General features: G+C 45.8%; 2 long non-coding RNA genes across 2 annotated transcripts; one reads left to right on the plus strand and one right to left on the minus strand.

Moving 5' to 3' along the window:
* Positions 1 to 224: 224 nt before the first annotated feature.
* On the plus strand, positions 225 to 2,083 carry LOC128410246 (uncharacterized). The gene is made up of 3 exons (XR_008329432.1): positions 225 to 265; positions 340 to 581; positions 1,683 to 2,083. It is a non-coding gene; the product is annotated as an uncharacterized LOC128410246 (long non-coding RNA).
* A 4,256-nt stretch (positions 2,084 to 6,339) lies between these two features.
* On the minus strand, positions 6,340 to 23,473 carry LOC128410243 (uncharacterized). The gene is made up of 2 exons (XR_008329427.1): positions 20,072 to 23,473; positions 6,340 to 6,589 (listed from the first exon to the last, which is right to left on the minus strand). It is a non-coding gene; the product is annotated as an uncharacterized LOC128410243 (long non-coding RNA).
* Between the last annotated feature and the right edge of the window lie 60 nt (positions 23,474 to 23,533).

Consider the following 23,533-nt stretch of genomic DNA (forward strand, 5'->3'; position numbering starts at 1 on the left):
AGAAAAAGATGAGATATAGATGCAATAAATACATGCATGCATGCATGCACACATACTGTTATTGGCAACCTCGAGATCACTGGGTGGAAGGATGTTTTTCATTGCAATTGCTGTTAGAACGCTTTTAACTGTAACTGCTTTTGGATGTTTCGAATCGTAATTGTTTCTGGAACGCTTTAATCCGTTTTAGAATGTTTTGTTTTGTTTTCATTTTTATTTTTTTTTACATTGGCCGCCCTGGACTTTCTTGTGGAGGAAGGGCGAGGTATAAATCCAATAGACAGATAAATAAATAACTGCGGCTCGTGTAAACGACCTTTCATTTCATTTTGCCCCCAGAATGAAACCCTCGATACTGCTAGAGGAGCCGCCGGAGTCGTGCAAAGGAAGGTGACCGGGACCCCAGCGCGGATGAAATCAACAAAGCACAGCGGAGAACCAAAAAGAGCCGGCTGACCCTTCTCCGCACGCAACCCCGCTGCGCCGCCACCACCCTCAAACTAGGAAATCGATTTCATGTTGCTGTTTGCAGCCCGTATCTGTTTGTGAAGCCGGCCTCTCTATTGATGGCCAACGGGAAGGTGTGCGCCTCTTCTGTTGAGGTTCATTTATCTTTTCGTTTACACCGGCTGCTTCCACTAATTCCGGATTGCCGGGCAAACAGAGTAGCCTCTTCTGGCCTCACATCTCGACTCTCGGTCCTATTAGCAGGTTGATCCTTGTTTGTTTAGACGTCAGCCTGCAAAATGTGCGAACCGCGGGCAAAATAGTTCGGCGCGGTCAGTTTGCACCCACTGCCAGCAGGGAAGAAAAGGCCGAGGGAAAGATTTTCCTTTCCATGCCAAAACGAGGGCCCCGAAGTCCTTTCCTTTCTCGTCGCTTCCCCTTTGTTGCCAGGGACCGGAATAAATGACCAATTATAGCTCATTAATCGGATTTATTTATTTTTTAATCTCGGTTTGGAACAGAATTCTTTGCCGAGAGTTCTCCTACTTAGCACCTGGTGCTTTAATAGTATATACATGGATGCAGAGGCGGCACCCTCAAAAATGAATCCTTTTGAAATCCAGGAGGGAGCTACTCCCATTCAGGTCTACTGAGGGTGGAGGTGCAAGTGTTCACTGGTCCCATATCATAGGATGAAAGGGTTTTAGCATTAGAGTGGGGCTCAACCGCCCTGCTCTGTGCAGGACATTCAGAGCTACAATATCCACAAACAGTCCAACTTCTGCTTTGAAGCCTTCCAGCAATGGAGAGGTTCCCTCGATCCACTGGGGTTACAGGAAGAAATGCCCATTTTTACTGAGAAGGAAGTTCCGCTGCTACCTGCATAGACTTCAAGCCGCAGCGCCTGAGGATGTAAGTGTTCAGGTTTCCTTTGCATGCGCTGCGAGCTGCAAGCACTGTAAAGCTGCAATCCTGCGCGCGCACTTGTCTGAGAGGAAGCCCCAACCACCATGGGACTTACTTCTTAGTTTACTCAGAAGTAACATGCACAAGGGGCTGCCATGCTGGTGCCAGAATCTCTGTCTCAGTCAGCACCTCACCTGCAATCCTGATGTGCTTGGCAGGTTGCTGTGGAGAAGGAATGAGATCGCGTCGGTGAATTCTTTTAGACGCTTTAAATAAACCTATTTATTTTGCCAGCTATGACAAGTATTATTCTACTTTTGTGCTTTCAGGATTACATAATGTGGGCAGAAATCTGCTACTCTCATGAAAGAACACCTATATGTACAGAACCGTCAGAGAAGATGCCTCCAGTCCTCGCGTTGTCTGATCTGCTCCCCTTTCCTTGTGTTTACAACGCGGGATTTTTTGACGCTTCTTTATTTCCTTGGCTCCTTTGGCTTTTGGAGCCCAGTAGATAAATACCTTAAATTGAAATAGCCCCATCAATGAAAAAATAGTCAACAAAACATACAATGTAAGGGAAGTGAGCAGAGCAACTCTACCTACTAATTCTCCAACTAGAAACTGTAATGGCCACCATCCAGTGCATCGTTCATGTTCCATATAGCACAAGCCTATTCGTGTCTACTGAGAAGTAAATCCCGTTGAGTTCAATAGGACTTGGTACCAAGTAAGTGTGGGAATGCTGTGTTTACATCCCACAGTAAGTGTGTATCAAATTTCCAAATTCTTTGTTCGACTTTGGCCATTCCATTGAAATCATGCCACACTAAGAATAACTCAGAAGCGCTTCCCCCGACTTGAACGGGATTTGTTCTATTGGCTCTATTGGGGAGCTGCATTCTCATATCCGTTGAAAATATGCTCAGATTACTTCAGAAGTGTAAGGAGGATACATTCGGGGGATCTTCAACACCAGGGCTGGGGGGGGGGACTTTTTCAGCCCCAAGGGCAGCGTTTCCTCATGAGCAAACTGTCCCGGGGCAACGTGGCCCTTGTGGGCATTGTCAGAAGTACAGAGGAGCCACAGGTGTGACTCTCACCTTTGTTTTCCACATACAGATACACATATCTCATCCAGGCAAGCAGCTTGGCCTCATCACACCTCAGGGTCACATTCCAGTCAGGCAAACGCACCAGAAGGGATTGTGGATCGGGAAGAGGTGTGGCCTAGGAAAACTGGAAGGCCAAATAGGGAAGCCGGGAGGGCTCCATTTGGCTCTGACCCTGAGGTTCCCCCACCACTGGTCCTCATACTCTCCCAGTTGGGTGTTAGGATGTAACTCAGGTTTCACTGTAGGCTGACCTGGCTGCATGCGAAGGATAGGTAGAGAGGAACCTCCAATCCTCATTGTGACGACCTATTGATCTTCCTCCCCATACTCTTGTGGTTGCTGGCCTCATGTCCTACTTTGTCTTCTTCTCTTCATCTCCACCTTGGGAGAGGAGACAGCTTTGTGTATGTCTCCTGCTGAGAACAAAGGGCAAGCATGGCTCTTTGTCTCTCCACCTCAGTTAGATAAAACATAGCACCTTTCCTATAAAGCATGTGTTCCATTCAAACATTGGTGGTGGTGTGTTTTTTAACATGCTTGAGATACCATACAAAAACAACCATCCTCGGCTACCAGTACTCCCAGTGCCATATCGAGAACTTGTTAATCTAGAGTTCTTTCGATGTGAGCAAAAATTACACTTCATCTCGCAGTCTAATCTCTGGGTCTAGCTTTGGAACGATCTGCTTAGGAAATTGGGTTTCCTTTTTTTGGTATCCATCTGTCTGCGGAAACAATGGAAGAGTGCGCCTTTTGGGGTGAAGTCAAACTGTTGGAAGATTGCAGCACCTGCTGTGGCTGTAGAGTCTGATAAGGGAGAGACATGTCTTGTTGTAGCTGGGGCAGATGAAGGCGTCCAGTTGTGCTGCTGCAGATGCAACATGGCTTTACTTATCTCTGCGCTTCTCCCAGCAGACATTTATCCTCTGGTCATTGCTATGGATACGCGACCTGTCTGTTTCCTTGCCTTTAACTAATTAGGTGGTGTGCCCTGCGCAAAATGTAAATAGTCCCTAGCCAAACGCTTAGCAAGTTTGGCTAAAAAGAAGTCCCCCTTGATTCAGTGGGGCCTACCCCCAGGACAGCGTGCACAGGATTGCAACCTCACAATATAATCCTAGACATGTTAGAGTCCACGTAAGTCTTAGGAGTCGGTCCCATTCCCCCCCCCCAAGGGTAAAGCATGTATGCTGTATTGCAGCCTTAGAATTTGAAACGGACACGCGTTGCCTAAATGAGACCCTCACTTGGCATTAAGATGCCAGAGAAAGGGGGGAGGGAATTGCGGGAGTACAGTTTCACTTTAACATCACACACCTAGCGGGAGGTAAAGGAATTTTTAAAAGTAAGGTCAACAGAGAAAACAGAAGAGGACAAAACAGCTGCCTGCGAAGATCTGCAGGAGCTGGCGGATTTGCTTTCCTCATCTCGTGTGTCCAGTTCCGAGAATCCACCACTAGGTTCCCAAATCATTAATCGCATTGAAAGGGGAATCATGAAATCATAGAATTGTAGAGTTGGAAGGGAATCCGAGGGTCATCTAGTCCAACTCCCTGCAATACAGGAATCTCAACTAAATCATGCATGGCAGATGGCCGTACAACCTCTCCCTAAACCACTCCTCTCTAACCTAAGAGTTCCGATGCCATTGCAGTCTAGAGCACATTTCACTAGTGGGTAAAGGATGACAGAGAGTTTTCTAAATGGGAGATCTGCTGAAGTTGAAAATGCAGTTTTAAAGACTTCTTTTTATACTATTTATCAACTTATAAATGGCCAGACATTTTTGGGGTGCTCCGAATACTCCTGAAACGTGCGGAGATGATGGCCGCATCTCTTAATAGCATCCTTGAGAAGCAAATGCAAAACCCACACCTCTCTTTTTCTGGCTGTCAATAGCTCGTAGCCACAGGGGCTATCTTTTACTTCTGCTGTCAGAGACCGTATGCCTCTGGATGTAGTTGCTGGGATTCACAAGTGGCCAGAGGGCTGCTGCGCTCAGGTCGGCTAGCTGGTTTACCATAGGCACCAGGCTGGCAACTGTGAGAACGGGATGCTGGACAAAGTGGGCCATTGGCCTGATGCAACAGGGCTTTGATTCTGTTCTCTCTCGTTATCTGACACTGAAAGTTAATAGCAGGCGTCCTTACTCTTTCTATGGGGGAAGCATTGGTCGTGGTCAATCCTACCCAGTTCTGGAGATAAGGAAAGAGGCTGCTGGGGGCTCGGTTGACTTGAGATTTCCCCCGCGGCAGAATGAAGGGGTAAAGTCTCGAGGTGTCTGAGAGATGTGTAGGTCACTTAAGGGGATGGACAATGCCCCCCCCCATATATATATATATATATATATATATATATATATATATATATATGCGAGCGAGTATCCAAACCTTACTTACACAGGGTGGAGAAAGGTTTTACCCATCCTTATTCTCAACATTCACTTGCAGGGAGAGTATCACGTGGGAAAGCACTAACACTTGGTATCCCACCTACAACCTGAAGTTAGAGGCCCTTCTCTCTACTATCTCAGGAAGGCTCCACCTCCGACTTCCCCACCGCGTCCTCCTGCATTTATAAGACCAGTATGGAGAGTCCCGAGGAAACACCACTCACATCGCCCTTTGAGAGCCTCCCCGTCAGAGCTGAGCCCCCCTAAAGTAGCTTCCTGAAGCAAGTCCGAACTGATGGCGGAGGGGCAAGGGGATCTGGAGCGTGAGTGCAGCACTCAGCCACTGGGTCTGAAATCAATGAGACCTACGGTCTCTCCGGGAGCGTGTGTCTACCTAGTGTGGCCTGATCGTCGGCCCCTGATCGGTATGGACAGCCAGACCTTGCGGGAGAAGACCAGGTTTCAAATTCCTGGAGGGACTCGTGCACCAGGCACGATCTGTGGTGCCCTCCGGACAGGGCTTTGGGGGCAGATGTCCAGGGCCTCGCTTCTCAGAAAGGGTGAATACAGCCTACTTCGAAGTAATACACCTTAACCATCTCAAGTGGGGGCCTCCCCAAGTACGGAGTCTAAAAGCCACTTAATTGCATCCCTCGTTGTCTAACCTTACAAAGCGGTTCCGAGATTAAAACGGGAGAGGTGGGGAGACCTTGCATGCTGGTCCTGGGCTGAAAGACAAACGCAGGTCAGGATAAAATAATAGGCCTGCCTCTGGGTCCTTCGCTTTGTTTTATGACTTTAGCTCGCTTTCCATCCGTCCTTTTTTGCCTTTTACTCATTTGGCAATGGTGGGAGAGGACAAAGAGTCAGTGTACTGTGGTAGTTGCAGTGTTTCCCAAACTTGGGTCTCCAGCTGTTTTTGAACTACAACTCCCATCATTCCTAGTTAGCAAGACCAGTGTCAGGGATGGTGGAAATTGTAGTCCAAGAACCCAAGTTTGGGAAATACTGGAGAGTACTGTGTTGGGTTAGGACCTGGGAGACCAGGGTTCCAATCCCTCACTTAGCCATAAAGTTCACTGGGAGACCTTGGGCATAGCCAGGATTTATGGGGGAGCAGGCTTTATGTTATGGGGAGCAGAACCGAGTTATCTGCGACACAATTGTGCAGTTGGTTAAGTATTTTTATTTATTTACTTGGTTTAGTGGGGCAGCTGCCTACGCACTTCCCTGGCTAGGCCCATGCCTTGGGCCAGTCACGTGCTCTCAGCCCGCCCTACACCACAGGGTAGGATTAAATGAAGAGGTGGAGAACCGCGCAGGCCACTTTGAGCTCCCGGGAGAAAAGGTGGGATAGAAATACAATAGACAAACAAACTAGGAATCAGTCCCCGTTAAGACTTTCATCTGAACACTTGACGAAGCTAAGAGAGAGAGAAACAAAAACTCCGCCCGAAAGAAGAGGGAAAACACTTGTCAGTTTGTTTGTTTTCTTTTATATTCGCTCTCAAGATTCTTCCACGCTACTCCTAACAGGAGAAATCTGTGTCCGTTGTGTTTGTTGCTTTTTGTCGTGGGGTGCCTTTCCCGCTCTTCGGAATAAATTTTTTTCCTGCCTTCTCCTGCTAAAGACATTTCTCTCGTTCCGTTTTTCCTGACGTCCCTCCGCTTTGGGCGTCATCATCAGTCTTTCTGCTCATCAGCATCGTCGCTCCTTCCTCCGCGTTACCTGAAAAGAGGAGAGAGGACATATCCCAGTAACAGGCACCTCGCAATATTCCCTAGAGCAGGCGGGTGGAACTTTTGGTCTGCCAGATGTTACTGAACTACAGCTTCCATCAGCCCCTGCAATACTGGCTAATGCCTATGGATGATGGGAGTTGTAGTTCCACAACTCCTGGAGGGGCCGAAAGTGCCGCGCGCGCCTACTCTAGTCTACTGAGCGCGCTGTTTCCTCTAAAGAAATGTGGATGCAGATCGTGGAATGAACCACAAAGGAAAGGTACGAGCCGCTTCCCGGAAATCAGTCAATAAATTTCCAAGTAGAGACCGCGAAACAGAATATGTGGAGATCCAAAGGGAAGGCGGCAGAAATGCACCCAATACTTTGGGGGTGGGCACACCTAACAAGTCAACTGGTGTTTAATAAGCGGCGCTCAGAGCAGATTTTAATCGCTCGCGGATGTTTAAGCACTCACAGCGAAAAGAGAGCTCTAAGTTAAATCGCCATCCTAAAGTGTGGGGGGGCGGGATGCAAACTCCTGGAAGAGCGCTTCCACGTGACCCTGCAAGCACCTTTCCAGGCGCATGTGCGAACGTCCTCGCTAGGTTTTAGAAAGCCCCGGGCTTTTTAAAGGAGCTTTCACACCTGACACAAAAGTGCATTTGGTTGTTCTTCCACTCAAATCTATTTTTGCCTCACTAGTGTGAATTGTGTTAACGTAGGCTAAGGAAGCATAGAGCCGTTTTAAAAACCGCTCTGAGTGGCTACGGTGGGGGCTCACGTTTGGTTTACAGACCAATTTAAGGTAAAACGGATTTAAGACTCAGACATGGACGTGTCCCTTGTGTCACAGGTGCGACTGATAAAGTCGGAAGCAGATATTTGTCACCAGGTACACGAGAGGTGGGGAAACACTGGCCAATCCTGGCAGGCTCCCCTGGAATTGACATGCACATTGGCCAATGATGTAACTGGTGTGATTATTCATTACAAATACCTCAAAGCGGCTTACAAAAGATTCTCGAACTAAAACATCACATTCAAGTCTAGTATCGGGAACAAAAATAAACACGTTGTGAGGACACTTTACAAAAACAACAACTTCTGTACATACAATGCACTGAGTGTACCGGTAAACTACAATCCGAGATAATGTTCCGAATGTTTTAATGAGAAATAAAGTTGTAAAAAAACAAAAAGCACAGGTTTTTTTAGAATAGAAAATATATGCTGGCCATTTCAGAGTTTATACTGCAAACTGGGATTGGTGAATATTTTTATGATTATTTAAAATATTTTCAGAAGGCTCAGCCATGATTCTTGCTACCTCCTCCGCTCATGAAAACAGTATAAAATTTCACCAAGTTCATTGAGATGGGCCCACCTTTACCTGGCAGCCCTGACCAACGAATACTAGTACAAATATGTCTCTCAAGGTTCCCCAAAGATGCTCAGGTTAGGACTTTGGCGAGCCTCCGAGTGGAAGTTTATAAGATGATGCGGCAGCCCTGAACACATTTACCTGTGGAATTCAGGCCTCCCCGTTGAATTACGCAGAATTTACGGTATTTCTGAGAGGACATACATAGGATTGTTCCTCAAGCAGCACTTTTCGGAAACAGAATCAGACTAGCAAACGTTGGCTGATACCGGAACTTATTTTCCAAATGGTCCTCCTATTCTTTTCCAGTCCTACTTGAGGAATATTTCCCAGTGCGTATTAAAAGCTTTCTAAAGCATCCCTTCTAAAAGCGCCCTCACCTAACCCATTGGACGCTTTTCATCCCATACAAAGCAAAGGCGAAAGAAGGAAAGAAAGAAAGAAAGAAAGAAAGAAAGAAAGAAAGAAAGAAAGAAAGAAAGAAAGAAAGAAAAGTCCCACCAGAGTTCAATGGGGCTTGTTCCCAGGTAAATTCGAGGATGGCAACCTTAAGCATTATTTCGGAAAATGGGAATGACGCTTTCGAAAGAGGCGCTCTTATTCTCACGTGTTGAACGACACACTCTCTCTCTCACTCTCTCGCTCACACACACACACACACACACGGAGAGAGAGCCAGTCAGATCGGCCGTCCCGTGCCGTGGAACATTTTAAGCTAATGATTATGTGAATCTATTACCCATCAACCACTTTAGACCGAATGAACTGATTTCAAGCCCGGCGAAGGCGCAGTTGACTTCAGTGCAACTCGAATCGCTCTAAAGGTCTCCTTCAGCCAAGTTTTGAATCCTGCTGTCCGTCCCACTTACGTCAAGAGGCTAAATACCGAAGAGCTAAGAAGGACCCGAGCCACTGGGGTCTTTTTCGGTGTTTGCAGGAAAGAGGGGAGGGAGGGAGTGGGGTGAGGGAGACGTTGATGCTTTTGTTGTCAAGGGGCAAAGAGCTTATGTTCTTAACCTCTGAGGTTTTACACTCTTCTGCCGATTTGGACATTCCTTTAAGCACCGCCGTGCCTCAGATGTGTCTCAAAGGCCCCACGGGCTAATCTCCCACCTCCAACGCAGCTCCGTTTCCCGGCGTTTTCAGCGGACCACGTCGAAGTTACACCTACAATTTTCCACCCTCTTCGCTTTTTGCTTTTTTTTAGACAGGGGTTTCGCGGGGGACTATCCATTGAAGACCCAAAAATAGCGGGGACACAACTTCTGCTCTTTTTTCTTTAAAACAAAAACCTTTGCGGGAAGAGGAGGCTGTATCCAGTATCCTTGCCGAGACACGGGTCCAAGAGACCCTCACCCTCACAACCTCTTGCCTCAGAAGAAAGCACCGAGCCGGTACATCCGGCGATGTTGCGGACTGAGATGCGGTTTGCTGGCCCGTTACAGAACACGCATTTAGACTAGCTGAACTTAGACGGTTGTGATAACGGGATACAGGGGTGCCAACCTGAATAAAATATTTGGGGGGGGCAAGTAAGCCCCACCACGCATAATCGGTCACAAGACACGGCGCAAGCACACCATTTGAATGGCATTGAGCATAAACTTTGGGGGGGCCGTAGGCCCCTCAAACATTTTATTGGGGGAAGGGCGAAGGGACCTCGGCCTCTAGGAGTTGGCTCCTATGCTGGGATTTCAACTCTCACGTGCGAATCAGAGGACCGTCGAGTTCAGCCCAGGCGTACTTTCGTTTAAAGATGTGAAGCATTGACTTCTGGGGCAATTCTTGGAGGAACTCCTCGGGGCGTGAGAGGTGTTCGGGTTTTAAACATTTTTTAACATGGACTTAAGCTGGGACAAGATCCCAGCTTCCTGAAACATTTTTTTAAAAAAGCGGATCGCAGACCTCATCCTTTGTGATGAGGTAGAGTCATAATCGCGTATGGAAACAGGGAAGATGGTTACCCGCGTTGCCTTCCTCTTCTTAAATGGAAACAGGGAAGAGAGGGAGGGGAGGGGGATCCAGATGCAATCTTGGAGTATTTACACTGTTCTATTAGGAAGCCGGGGCCCAGCCAGCACCCCTGTGGGGGGAAGTTCTCTTGAAATCCATAGGAGCTCAGTGGAAAGGCGCGCTATTGTTGCGAGAGGGAGGAAGGCAAAACAAAACAGAAACCTCGAGGGGGCTGTTGTTTGTTTGTTTAGGCGTTTCATGAGAGCAGCAGACAGGAATCAACTTTGGTTTTCCGGCGCACCAAACGACCTGCTTTCCCAATCGTAGACCCTAAGGCAAAATGCTGGCAGTGGAATAAAATTAATGCCCCTTTGAGAATTACGAACCTGAGGTTGAAATCCTATACCCTGTTACTTGGAAGTAAGCCCCATTGAAACATCATCATTATCATTATCCAGGGAGAGACTCGGATCCAAGGACTGCTCATCCTAGTGTGGATTTAGGGATCTATGCTGAATCCAGCAGTGGCTTGGCCCTCCGTGCATACCTTTCAGCTTTACAGAGCAATCCCATGCACGTTTATTTAGAAGTAAGTCCCATTGAGGTCAATGGGGCTTATTCACAGGGAAGTGGACAGCTGCTTGCGACTTAGGCGGCTACCTAAGAAACTGTCGCTCTTTGAGCGTTGCTTCTTTCCTTCCATGATAATCTCCTTAGGCTGACACTTGGGAGTTCTGGAAGTTCTTGGTGGCGTGAAAATTGGAGGCATCCAGTTGTGCAGGATTCGTTCCCTCCTGCACCGTTCCGTAAGCAGCTCACGTATTGCCCACCCAGGTCTAAGTATATGGGCCCCGTTCCAGATAGTCTTGCGCGTCAGATTCAAATCTGAAACTCACGAGACTTCTGAAATTAGTCCCATTGGTGCATCCATCCCGCCACCCCCTCCACGCATGGGTCTTTAAAATTATTTTCTCTATAGCCAGTAAACAGCCCCTCTGTCCCGCCAAAATAAAAACATCCACTTCAGACGGATTTATCTATGTTTTGTAATTTTCACTCGCTCTTTTCAAGGAAACTCGGGGGAAGCGTGCATAGTCTTCCCCATTTTGTTCCCGTTTAGGCCGAAAGATGGCAATTGGTCTTAGATCGTGGAAAGATTCAGGGCTTAGGTCCAATTCCAACTCATGTCTGCCTGGTCTAGCAACCATAGCAGCCAACCCCTAGGGGCCGTGGGGGCTTCCGCTCTGCGATAAAATATTTGAGGGGGCTGGGCCCCCGCAAAGTTGAGGAGTATTGCCATGGGGCAGCTGCCCCCCATCAAGTAAAACGATAGAAATATTTAACTAACTGACCAATCTGCCCCCCCCCAACAAAAACCTATGGGCATTGCCATTCAAATGGTGTGTGTGCACCATGTCATGTGATCGATTATGCTGGGCGGGGCTTACCTGCTCTCCCCCCCCCCCAATATTTCATTCAAGTTGGCACCCCTGACAACACTCTAGAAACTACCACGCTGGAATCATGCCCCAATTTGTTTCTATGAGACTCCAGTGCGCGCTCCTGAGCCGGATTCTTAACCTTATTGTGGATGCGGCTGCTGCCGATTTCATTGGTATCTTGGCGTTTTGCAGAAGGCTTGGTGCGGAGGTGGGCTCACTACTTCGCCTCGCACACCCCCTACACGGAAGAAATAGAACAACGGCAACTTTGGAATCAGAGGCCGTTTCTTTCCCACCCTGAATTGACCTTAGGTTGTATTCTTGGAAGTAAGTGCCATTGAAATCAATGGTACTTACTTCTGAGAAGACCTGCTTGGAACTGCATGCTAGGAAAGCATTGTTACTCCCCTCCCCCATCGTGTTTCAGCCCATTTCTAGACTTGCATCCGGCTGTTTTGATACGTGGCGGGGAGGGGGAGGGCCTCCATCTATTTTCTTTACCTACTACAAAGCCTCACGTGATGCATTACAGGCCTCTTCCCAGCGAGTAAGAAGTGTCGCATCCGTCAGATGCTCGACGCCAACAGGAAATAGCTCTGGAATCAGAAGAAATCGAAGGACAACGCCTGATTCCCAAGCCATCTCCTTAAACCCCTCTCAAGTTCTATTTTCTTTCAGTTATGTTGTGGGCACACATTTTATTCGTTGGGAAGAAAATGGTCTTTCTGACTGGCGCCTTCCAGGCGCAGCGCACGAGAAATGGGACTCGATGCAACTTTGGATCGGGACGAAAACGAAGCACGCAGGCGCTACAGAGATCCATAGGAACTCGAGCTTTAAGATGTCCCTCATTAACATTGAAAAAAAAAAGATGGGAGGCGGATTACGCCATACTGTTTTGTGTGAAAATACAGACAACTATTTCCAAAATGACTTTACTTACACAGGGCAACACCATTCCTATATATTCAAAAGGGAGTCCCCCTGTTCAGCTACAGTTCATTCCTATGTAAAGAAGCAGCCTGACAGAGGAATACTGGAAGTGTCTACTCAGAAGTAAGTCCCGTTGAGTCCAATGGGCCTTACTCCCAGGAAAGTGGCTAACGGATTGCAAACAAGCGCTTTGGGGAACACTGAGTCTGTGCTTTAGAATATAGCATGAACGTATTAAAAAAACAAGTCAAGATATTTACGCATCCTAGCTCTAATTATTTCAGTTAAACTTTCAATGATGTTTGTATTCCACGTAAATCTGTTTAAGATAAGGCTTTGGGTATTTAAAAAAAACCCTTCCACCTCGATTTCAAACACATTTACATTTGGTGGGGAGTTAGTGTCCATAAAATTAATAGCACTTTCTTCCAACAAAATGTGTTCAGGGTCCACACCCTAAGAGGAGGAAACCCATTAAAAAATACTTAAGATACCTGTTTGGCTTGCAGCTGATGCTTTTTTTGGTCTTCAGTAACGTTCAAGAAGATCACACTTACGCTCGGAAAATATTGTTATTTTTCTTTAATGGGGAAAATTTGGACTCCCGCGAGTTAGATCTGTGGTTTTTAGGGCTAGGATGAAAATTGGACTGACACCACTTTGCACTTTAACAATCGGATTTCGTCAGGGTACAAGTTGTTTGTTTAACCCGACAGCTCCGTGCACCCCGTCGCACGCTTTACACACTCATTAAAACGATTATTCACGACCTGTCGAGTGTTTTCTAGTTCATTCACAGGAAAGACTTAGCGCCATAGGATCCAAGCATAGACCGTCCTCAAATCTGCGTCTGGTGCGCTGGTATCTAGCTTCTACAACTTGTAAAAGAACGGATGTTCTAATAACAACAATAACTATAATAATATTTCTGACACCTCAGTCCTAAACGCAGTTTATCTGGAATAAGATCCACAGGTTCCTTCCAAGAAACTGAAGTGCAGAGTGCACAGGCTTAACGTGAGACCAGGGGAAAATGATCCTTAACTCATTAGACTCTCAAAGTTGCATTCAGAAACAAGGGAATAACTTCCCAGGTAAATGTTTTAGGATCGGGTGTCTAGCTCTCTGATGCCAAATAAATCCGCAGGCCAATGCTGACGCGGTTTACTCGGAAGTAAGGCACATGGATGTCAGTAGGGTTTAACCTCAAGATGCCGTTGTTTGGGATTTCTTGGAAATCTGCCCCAGTGGCTCCAACAGAACTGACCTAGGGACAAACAGTACCTTTTAAAGATAGCTTTTGACAGCTCGGCAGGATCATAAACAAACGGCCCGGAATGACTCTATTTTCCAACAGTTGGGTTGGAGAGGTTGAAGTAGAAAAATGAGGAGGGGATTCCTTGGGTAAATAAATAAATGCACCAGTCAACCGGCATTTCTATTCTACAGGAATTTTATCAGAAGCGGGGGCTAGACTCCGCTTCCCCCCCCCCAAAAAAAATGGACGAATGAGAATTTATGAAGAAAGCAATATTGATTTTAGAAGGTGAGAATTTCCCCTCAATTGTGGCACATGGACAGAAAACTCAACAACCAGAAAAGTTGCCCCACTAATCAGTTGCAGCCAAAACTGCAAAGAATCTTGACGGCAGCCTTCAAAACTTCACCAATTTATTGTGGCATAATAAATTTTAAGGTGCCTGCAAAACTCATCACACTTCTAGATCGATGAGAGTAGGATTGGGATGCCCGGCCTTGCTAATGAAAAGTTCGGGGGTTTTAACGGACGAACTTCATACAAAAGCGCTTCCAACGATTCTCAAAAGCCCGGAGGAGTTTATAATTCTGGCCAAATGTGTCCTTTCACCTTCGTGGTTTAACAGGAACAGGTCACATATCGCCCGTCACAGTGAGATAGAATATTGTGGTTTCAATTAAGAAAGGCAGATCGCCGTAAGGCCGCTATCCTGACGCCCATTTACTCAAACCAGCGGAAATGAAACGAATCCGCGGTGCGGTGCTAGTATAGAGAATCATGCATTTCCGAAAGGTTCTTGCTGGCCAAAGCTTTTGGAAACCTTCGGGAGGGAGCGCTGAGAGGGATTTTATAAGGAACAAACGCGCAGTCAGATTCCGAGCCCAGTTAAAATTCGGGTTGCAGGACGGAAATTTGAGCCACTGCTGTTCAGGAAGCGCTGGGCTCAAATCCCTTCCAACCAACCTCTGATATTATGTGTGTTTACTAAGGGTACTACTCGATTCTCCTATGTAATATCTCCCGCTCTCACTCTTTCTCTCGTGTGTGTGTGTGTGTGTGTGTGTGAGAGAGAGAGAGAGAGAGAGAGATAAAATGTGTATATATTATATTTATATATATATATATATATATGCATTATTTCTCAAAGTTTTCAAACTTTTCGCAACATAAAGTATATTATTATAATATAAAGAAAACGGAGAGCAAAAACGCGAAATCTAAACGATTTCTTAATTTATTGCAACGTGAAGAGAGCATGTATGAGTTGATTGCTAGATATATAATAATCCACAATCAGGTGCTCTGTTAAGAAGGACTCTTCCTAGCCTGCATCCCTTCCGCCTTTTGCTCAGCACCAAGCCGCTAAGATAAGATCAAGGCAAAAGAAAAAAGAAAAGAAGACCGAAAATCTGTACATAAATACTTAAAAACCGGGCGCAAATAAACACACCAATCGATAGCAAAGTAGCCAGCGCTTGTTCTATTGATGGGGACACAATCGATCCCACCCCCCTCTTCCTGCCAACCAAGACTCCGAACTACTCTGTAGGTAATTATTAGGATTTGAAAGCCACGGATTTTAATCAGCAAAAAATAAAATAATTTAAATGCTTCCCTTTTAACCTGGATGGAATTTTCTTCTATTAGAAGAGGGAAAACGCCCGCCGTGGGAGTGTGGGTTTAGTTTTATTGCCACCACCCACCACTCCCAATTGCAAAACTTTTACAGTAGTAAAACAAATGGGGAGTAATTTTTTTCCCCCAAACACGACGGCGAACAAAATGCATCTTGGAAGAAACATCAGCCTTAATAACACGGTTTCTTCCTTTCTGTCTGTCACTCTCTCTCTCTCTCTTTAAAATGTAAACATTGGAATCGGGTGATAGCTTCTTGAAATGGACACCAACCTTGCAGTAAACTCGCTTCCTTATAATTCTCATATAAATCCTCGCTGCCCCCACGTTTTTAGATATATTGAGCCTAAGGATGCCAAAAAGAGAAGAAATTCTCTTCTAGTATATATATACATTTTATCTCTTTCCCAAAAGAACATTTATCGTCGTTCCCAACCTCACCCACTTTCAACAAGATTATCGCAGCCTCTTGTGGAATGCAAAACTCTTTCATTATATAGAGCTGCGATTTTTCAAAAGAAGCAACACCCATATAAATAAGTACATTCCCCCCTCGTTGTTTCTTATACTGCCTGTCTGAAAACCTTAGTGATTTCTGAAGGGTTCTCTCGGACTGTGACCCTCCTCCTCTCCCCTAGCCCTGCACGCCACTCTCCCATCCCATATGATCAATCCAACAATCTGAAATTATTTCTGCTCGATCAACCCTGAGAAGGGAAAGTGACTCCTCAAAGAAAGTCAGAAGTATAACCCTCCTTTCCCTCTGCCTACCTCTTGAGATTATAAGGGAAGCTCGAGAACCTGGAAAGTATCTGAACTAATCTATTTTAAAAACAACAACAACACTGAAATCCTAATTCGCAAAAAACTGAGAGAGATCGAGATTTCTACCAAGAACAGATGCGAAACATTCAAGCTGTTCCCACGAGGTTGGGAGAAGACGGGCCCTTCTCCCACACGTGTGCACGCCCCACAGGCCCGCCTGCTTCCTTCTTCGCGCCGACCAAAATCCCCCTTGGGTTCAAGGAGTCAGCTTAGGTTGGCTAGAATCATATGGTTCAACCTGAGATGGTTCTCAGATCTGGCATAATAGAATAATATAGAAAATGCTTTTTGGCGTTTAACTCGTGGCTTTCTGTAGCCTACATAATATATATGAAGATAAAGCAAAGAGCATAAAACTTTTAAATCCTCACATACCGCCATCTTTAAACGTCTGAATGGAAGCCAACTAAGGTCAGTTTGACTCATGCCCAAGTCATCGGAAGGATCCGCAGAAAGTTAAGCAAGTTAAGGAAGCGATCCCAACTCCCTCTGAAATAAAGTGGACTTTTTTAAAAAAAGTTAACTTTGCCCTGGTGGTGCCCATGGCTTGCAACTGAAAGAAACTCGTTTATTGAGACCTCTTTCCAAGGAAATATGTTCCAAACTGGCGTGGAATGCCAATTAAAAACCAGATTCGAGACAATCGAGAAACGCATCTAAGAGCTGTGGTAGAAATGTGCCTTATTTGAACACGTCCAGAAAACTAGCGCGCGCTCTCTCTCTCTCTCTCTCTCTCTCTCTCTCTCTCTATATATATATATATATGGAGGCAATCTTCTCCCATAATATTTGCAAATAGGTTACTAGTGGTGATCGGTGCTTTGGAAAGCAGCTTAAACTAAAATTAGGGGATGTGAATTGATTTGCACCGTGCGATAAATTACAGTAACTTTTTTTTTTTAATTCTCATTATTGCTTTCCCTCCCCGCCTCTGGTTGGTTGCTCTTTGCTCCCCACCGGAAGGTGGTGGCGGCGGCGGCTGAGTTTGTGTAACCTGTTCTCACGTTGTTGTCATGGAAACGCCACACAAACCTCCCACAAAGCTTTAGATCGCCTTTGCTGTGGGAGGGCACAGAGGCCCAAACTGTCTTACAGGGTGATCCGCGGTGAAGCCGAAGTGGTTGGGGATAAACAAAAACAGCATCAACAAGCGGCGGCGGCGGCGGCGACAGTAGCAGGGGACGGGGCTTGCTTAGATGCCGGTGCTTCTCAGTGTAAGAGTCTCTGTCCGCTGCTGTCGACGTGCCCGATGGTGGTTTGCCAAGAAGTGTCGCGCCTGAGCTCAGCGACACCGATACTGTACCTTTAAGGCACATCTGAAGCACGTCCTCGCCCCCGGAGAATCCTGGGAACTGTAGCTCGCCTCTCACAGACTTACAGTTCCCGACAACCTTCAAGAAACTACAGTGCCCAGAATTCTTTGAGGGGGAAAGGTGCTTCGAATGTGCTTTAAAAGTATAGCGTGTAGGCAAGACTGTCAATTGAAGGTGAGAGGTGAAGCTCTTGGCTTCAGTACATTCGGATGGGGGAAGAGATTTCCATGGGCTTTAATGTTCTTTCCTTCCACACCATAAGCTATGGAGCCTGGGGCCGGGGCAGATGGCCTGAATTAGATTCCCCTTTGCAGTAATGACAAGGGAGGAAAGAATTTTTAAATTTACCACTAGAAGAGTAACACCGAGAGATCTGAATCAGTGTCTATCTGTCTATCTATCTATCCAGCCATCCACCCACCCATGCACTCACACACACAGAAGGTGAAGCTTATGCATCTATATGGCAGTCAAATTTTCTAGGCACCTGAAATTCGAACATGTGTGCCAGAGGAGGGAACACTGAGCTCTTGGTTTCTTGCGCTTGGCAAGAGCGCCCTCGCCCTGCAGTTTAAAGAACAGCAGAGGCATAAATCCTATTGCATAAACACACTTAATAAACCTTAACGTTGCCCATATGCCCACATTCCACGCGTTCCTCAAACCAGAGCAACCTCCAGTTCATCTCCCTAAACTTAGGGACTATTTCTGTCAATCAGCTGTAAGCAAGCATTGCGCGACAGAGGCGGAAGGTGAAACAGTGCCGTATCCATGGAGAAAAATTAAGTAACCAAAACAGCATTTCAGACTCCCTTTCTTTCTTTCTTTCTTAGTCGCTTCAAAATCTAAATTGACCCATTTATCCCATAGGCAGGTTTCTTAAAAACTGTCACCGGTAGATCCATTCTCTCTCCTGACTACTAATTTCATTGTATATAAATTGCCTTTGGAGGGAGGGAGAATGAACTTCACCCTCTTTCCATTTCCTGCAAGGGGAGATAAACCTCTCAGTACTTCATTACCGTTGGCTCTGATTGCGTTCAGCAGGTGTTTTTATCTTCCCTGCGTTTGGGTAACTCAAATTGGTGTATTAACAATTAATTATTTTCTTGAGATTACAAATTACAGGAACAGGGGAATTAGGGGGGAAAGATAATTTACAGTGTGGCGCACGCTGCATTGTTCTTCTGTTCCCCCTTCCCAGCGGGTCAACTTTAACCATTAAGAAGATTTTAAAAGAAAAGAAAAACGCTCCCCCCCCCCAAAAGCCAGCACTGAACATAACAGTCCAGCATAGACGCATCACATCACTATTTTTAAAAAGATAAAACCTGGGAGGGGATCAAAAGTTAAGTGGATTTCACGATCCACACCCAGTTAAGGCTGCAATGTTGTACCAATTTATGTGGGAGTCAGCCTCACTGAACGAAATGTAGGCAAATACAGATATCTCTCCCACTGCAATTCTTTAACATGGAAGCTTGAAATCTCCATCATGTCTAGCGGGACTTACGCCCAGGAAAGTGTGCGTAAGATTTCAGACTTAGGCCCATTCCTAAATGGATCCTGTTCTCAAATAAGCATGCGTAGGAAAACTGCGTCTCAAGCGTCCCTTCGTTCCTTCCAGTACGAGAGAGACAGAAGTCTCATATCTGTCCCTAGGAGTTAAATACACAAGACGTGGAGTGGCAGCCTTTACTGGACGTTCACTCCATCGACTTATGAGGGTCTCCTTCAAAGAAAATATGGGCCGCGCGATCCAGCTAAAATTAAGCTTAATGCTCAGTGATTTCGCTTGGGAAAGAATTGAAAGCACGCGAACGAGTCTCCCGAACCGACAGCCAAACGATTTCGGGATGCTTCACTTTGGCTGGATTGGGCTCCTGTGGAAGACTGAAAAGTTTCGAGCACAAATAAGTCCTGAAACTGCATGGAAGCGCTTAAAGAGGAGCACGCCGAAATCTGACACCAGAGCCGTTTCAAAAGTTTATCTTGTAGTACTCCAGTTAATTTCTCATCTCCCTTTCTTATTTTTTTTTTTCAACACTTACATAAATCGCTTTTCCTTTCTGTTGCTGGCGACACTTTTTCTTTATCTTAAATATGAAATAGGGAGCCACTGGACAATTCTGAGCACGCTTCCTAAGGAGAGCGACTGATGTAGTTCAATTTATTTATGAGTTAATCTGCATAGGATTGCACTGATAGTAAAGCGTTTTCAATAATAAAAGCGGTGCAGACAAGGAAGCCGTCTTGAGAAAACCTCATTAAAATAATAATAATAAAATTATCTGCACAGATAGATACACACAGATATATATATATACAGAGAGCGAGAAAGAGAGAGAGAGACCACAGGCGCTTTCAAACCAAATGTAGGAACTTAATATCTCATTGTTTTCAATGGGAGGCGGCAGCATTCATGCTGGAGCGATCAATGGGCCTTAAAGGGTTCTTAAGTTTGGCTGGGTCCTATCCATATATATTTAGGAAACCCAAAATTATTTAGGCACATGTGATACCTGAACACGGTATCGCATTAAAATTAAAGCAAAAAGGTGGGGAGGGGGGAGAGACAGAAATTGCAAAAATCTCCTTTAAAAAAAACCCTTCTCTTTCTAAATCGTGAATCTGTGTTTAGACAAATGAAAGAAAGAAAGAGAAACTGGCAATTAAAACAAGCAGCAACCCCAAAAGAAATATAAACAGCGCTCTGTGAAGTTTAGGAGAGAGCAAAGGTGCACTCACCAGTTCGAAAAGGGCCGAAGGAAGAAGGCGGCGGCGGCGACCAAGCAGGTCGGATTCCTTGGGCTCCTTCTTCCTTTCCGCCGCAGGTAATTCTTCCCACCCGCTTCAAAAGGCAAACAAAGGCTCTCTCAGCGGCGCAATCGTCTTGGCTTTTCGTCACCTTGGCTCTTTGTCGCTCGAGTCTCCCCCTTTGAAAAGCAGGCAAAGTCTTCCTTCTCCTCGCCAGTTGTCAAAGGTCTACAGTGTTTCAATGGAAGAAAGCAGGATACATTTTACCTAGGTCATGACTCTTAAAATAACAAATAAATAAAACTGAAGAAGAACGAATAGAGAAGGGGGGGTTGCTATTGTGGGGGATTGTGCGGTGTAGAAAAGACGATCCAATTCTTGGCCCGTCCAAATTTACAGATCGAAATGGAGGTAGATAGGGAGAGAGAATTCATAATATTTGATTTATTTATTTTTCCCGGGTGAAGGCCGAAGAATGGATATAGACAGAAGCTTTCCCATCTCTCTTCTCCTGAACCCCTCACCCCCCTTAGGGAGAAGGCGGAATGGGGGCTGGCTGGCTTGAACTTCACCTACCCTGCTGCTGCTGCTGCCAGGATTCCTCGCTGAGATCCTTCGTCCAGCTGTTTTCCTTCCCAGAAGGTCCCGTCCTTCTGCCGTGGAGTCGAGAGGGCAGGTTCTCCGCTGAGAGGTAGGAAATCGCAGCAACTCCGCCCTCTGGGCACGATCACCCAAAGCCAGCCAAAAGAGCCACAGCCAGCCAAGCCTAAAAAAACACCCTCTAATGATCTTCACCTTCACCTCTGGCTAACCCAAAAGCTCCGCCACTTTTTTTGACGCTGGGATGCCACCGCAGAGGCCTCCTGCACTAGACCCTCTTCCCCACCCCTATAACCACCACCACCTGAACCGAACGGGCCTCTGGCTGGAGAACATCTCGCTGGATCTTCCATGGCTTCCGCACCAAGTCGCCTTCACCATACGAGGACATCACAGCCTCCAATCTAGAGGAGCTGAGCTTAAGGCATGGGAACCTGCCCCAGGAGCCACTGCAGAAATATACAGCGGGGGGAATGCCTTCACTCACATGCAAATAGATCCACGAATATGAGAAGTTCATCATTTTAGAAAAAATGAAGGGAACGAAAGGGGAATCCTAGTTATATTCCCGTCCTGGCGCAAACGACAGGGCTGGTGTGACATAGCGTGGAATTTCCTGTCCTAAACTTCTTCCCTACTCAGATAGCTCCAGTGTAAACGCCAGGTGAGTTCTGTTTGACAAAGGAGTGGATTAAAGTTACCGAAGCTCAGTATTAACAAACAAAAAAACAAAAAAAGAGGGAGGAGGAAAGGGGGCATCTGAAGGTCAATTTCGGCAATTACAATCCCATAAAGGTTGAACAAGAGCACAGATTCTCAGACTAAAACAAAATGGGAGGGTTCCTCGAAAATCTATATCAATCTCTCATGGACAGCTTTGAGCTCCACCGTGTTTGATGCAGACGGTGCGATGCGATCAGCCCCAGGAAAAGCGTGCTTGCCTGAGTCCCAAGGCCTCGGAGCGCCGCTCTCCGGCACCCTTCTTTCTCTAGGGCCAAATCAGATCTCTTTCTGACAGGCCAAGCCTAATGTTTTATTATGATTATTTTGATAGTGAGAAGAGAGCCTCTCTGTTTTCGGTGCCAACTTCTCCGCAAGTAAAAATGTCCTTAAAAGAACTTTCTAGGGAGAATTTTAGGTATGAACGGCGTTTGACATATTATTATTATTATTATTATTATTATTATTATTATTATTATTATTATTATTTATATGCCGCCCATCTGACTGGGTTACCCCAGCCACTCTGGGCGGCTTCCAAGAAATTAAGTATGTCCGTGGAATGCATTGTTACTGAGTTCTTTTACGATCCAATATTTCCTTTATAGGCCGGCGTATTTGTTACCACCCCTAGTTCCCTTTCAGAGTTTAAACAGTCCCAAAATTTAAACCAAAGAACCACCGACGAATAAATGTTTTTTTTTAATTAAAAAAAAAACCCAAACATACAGCTGGGGTGAAAAAAAGTGTATTTTCTACCAACATGCCTTGAAGGATATAGAAACGCTAAATTTAAAAGTTGCCTAGAGCGCCAGGATATTATCACTGGGTGATATCCAACGTTAGCTATACTCAATGTAACTTAAGTCGGTTGATTTCAGTGGGTCTACTCTAAGTATGACTTTGTTGGATATCTATTATTATTATTATTACTATTATTATTCGGACATGATGATGGAGTGATAGTAATCAATCCGTCAGGATTTCACAAGTGAAAACTTTAAGGAAGTAATGTCCAGACCTTGAAGTGGTGACCATCAAGCATTCAGTTCCTTGGCAAACCAGGAGAAGTGCATGAGAAAGCAAAATGGTGTGGCCCATCTGCTGAGAGACAGAAGTAAATGGAATGAAAAGTTGACGGCCAGAGTATTGATGGCTTTGGGATACACACTAACATATGTACAGGAGGACCTCAATGGTCATTGTAGCGATTGATCCAGGGGAAAAAACAGAACAAAAAGAAGCGCCGCCTTTCCAGGTAAAAGTAAATAAATGCACGCCTGGATGATATAACTCCAGGAGAGCTATTTCTCTGCCTTGCTCTCTTTCCGATTTATATACAGCACGCACACATACACACACCCTAAGTCTCGCGATGGCACCCGAAGCGGTCTACAACCCCGTAATCAAAACAAAAGGCAATCTCGGGAGTTGGCAGATCAGAGGAGACGCGTCTTCTCTTCTGCCGTGACCCTCCCTTCCTCCACCTGGAGTAAAAAATTAAAAAAAAGTGAGGAGGAATCACCTGAGCGCCTCAAGGTGCAGCCAACCCGTGACAGAAACTCGGAGTTGCAAACGCCAAGTGCCTGTTTACACCTTCGAGGGGGAACTTACGCAGACACACACTTGCACACAGACACACACAACCTCTTTATCTTCAGGAATGACCATGCATCAAGTTTAGCTAGTTAAGGCTTATTGAGGGGGTGTGGGGAACCCCTATACCTTCTATTAGGCTTGCAAATCTGGAACCTACCATATGCCATCACCAAGCCCCCTGCTGTCCCGACTTCTACACATTTCCAGTGCAGGATCGGGTCAGAGTTTGGATTCCTCCCCCGCCCGTCTTTTTTGTTTTTTTGTTTTGCCAGTGCCACTGCAAATAGCAGGTTTAATTCCTGCTGCTGGATTCCCCACAATATGCAACCCATGGCAAGTGTTAAATAATACATCGGCCCCTTTGTCAGCAGCACCACTAGACGCCTCTCCTCGTTTGCTCGGCTTTGGCAAAGGATACAGCCTCCATGTTGGAATCGGCACAGATTATTATTATTATTATTATTATTATTATTATTATTACCGGAAGTCTACAGAATAACCTGTTCCTGCAACTCCCCCCCAAACCCCCCTTTT

The sequence above is a fragment of the Podarcis raffonei genome, chromosome 1, assembly GCF_027172205.1.
Source record: "Podarcis raffonei isolate rPodRaf1 chromosome 1, rPodRaf1.pri, whole genome shotgun sequence".
Lineage (NCBI taxonomy): Eukaryota > Metazoa > Chordata > Lepidosauria > Squamata > Lacertidae > Podarcis > Podarcis raffonei.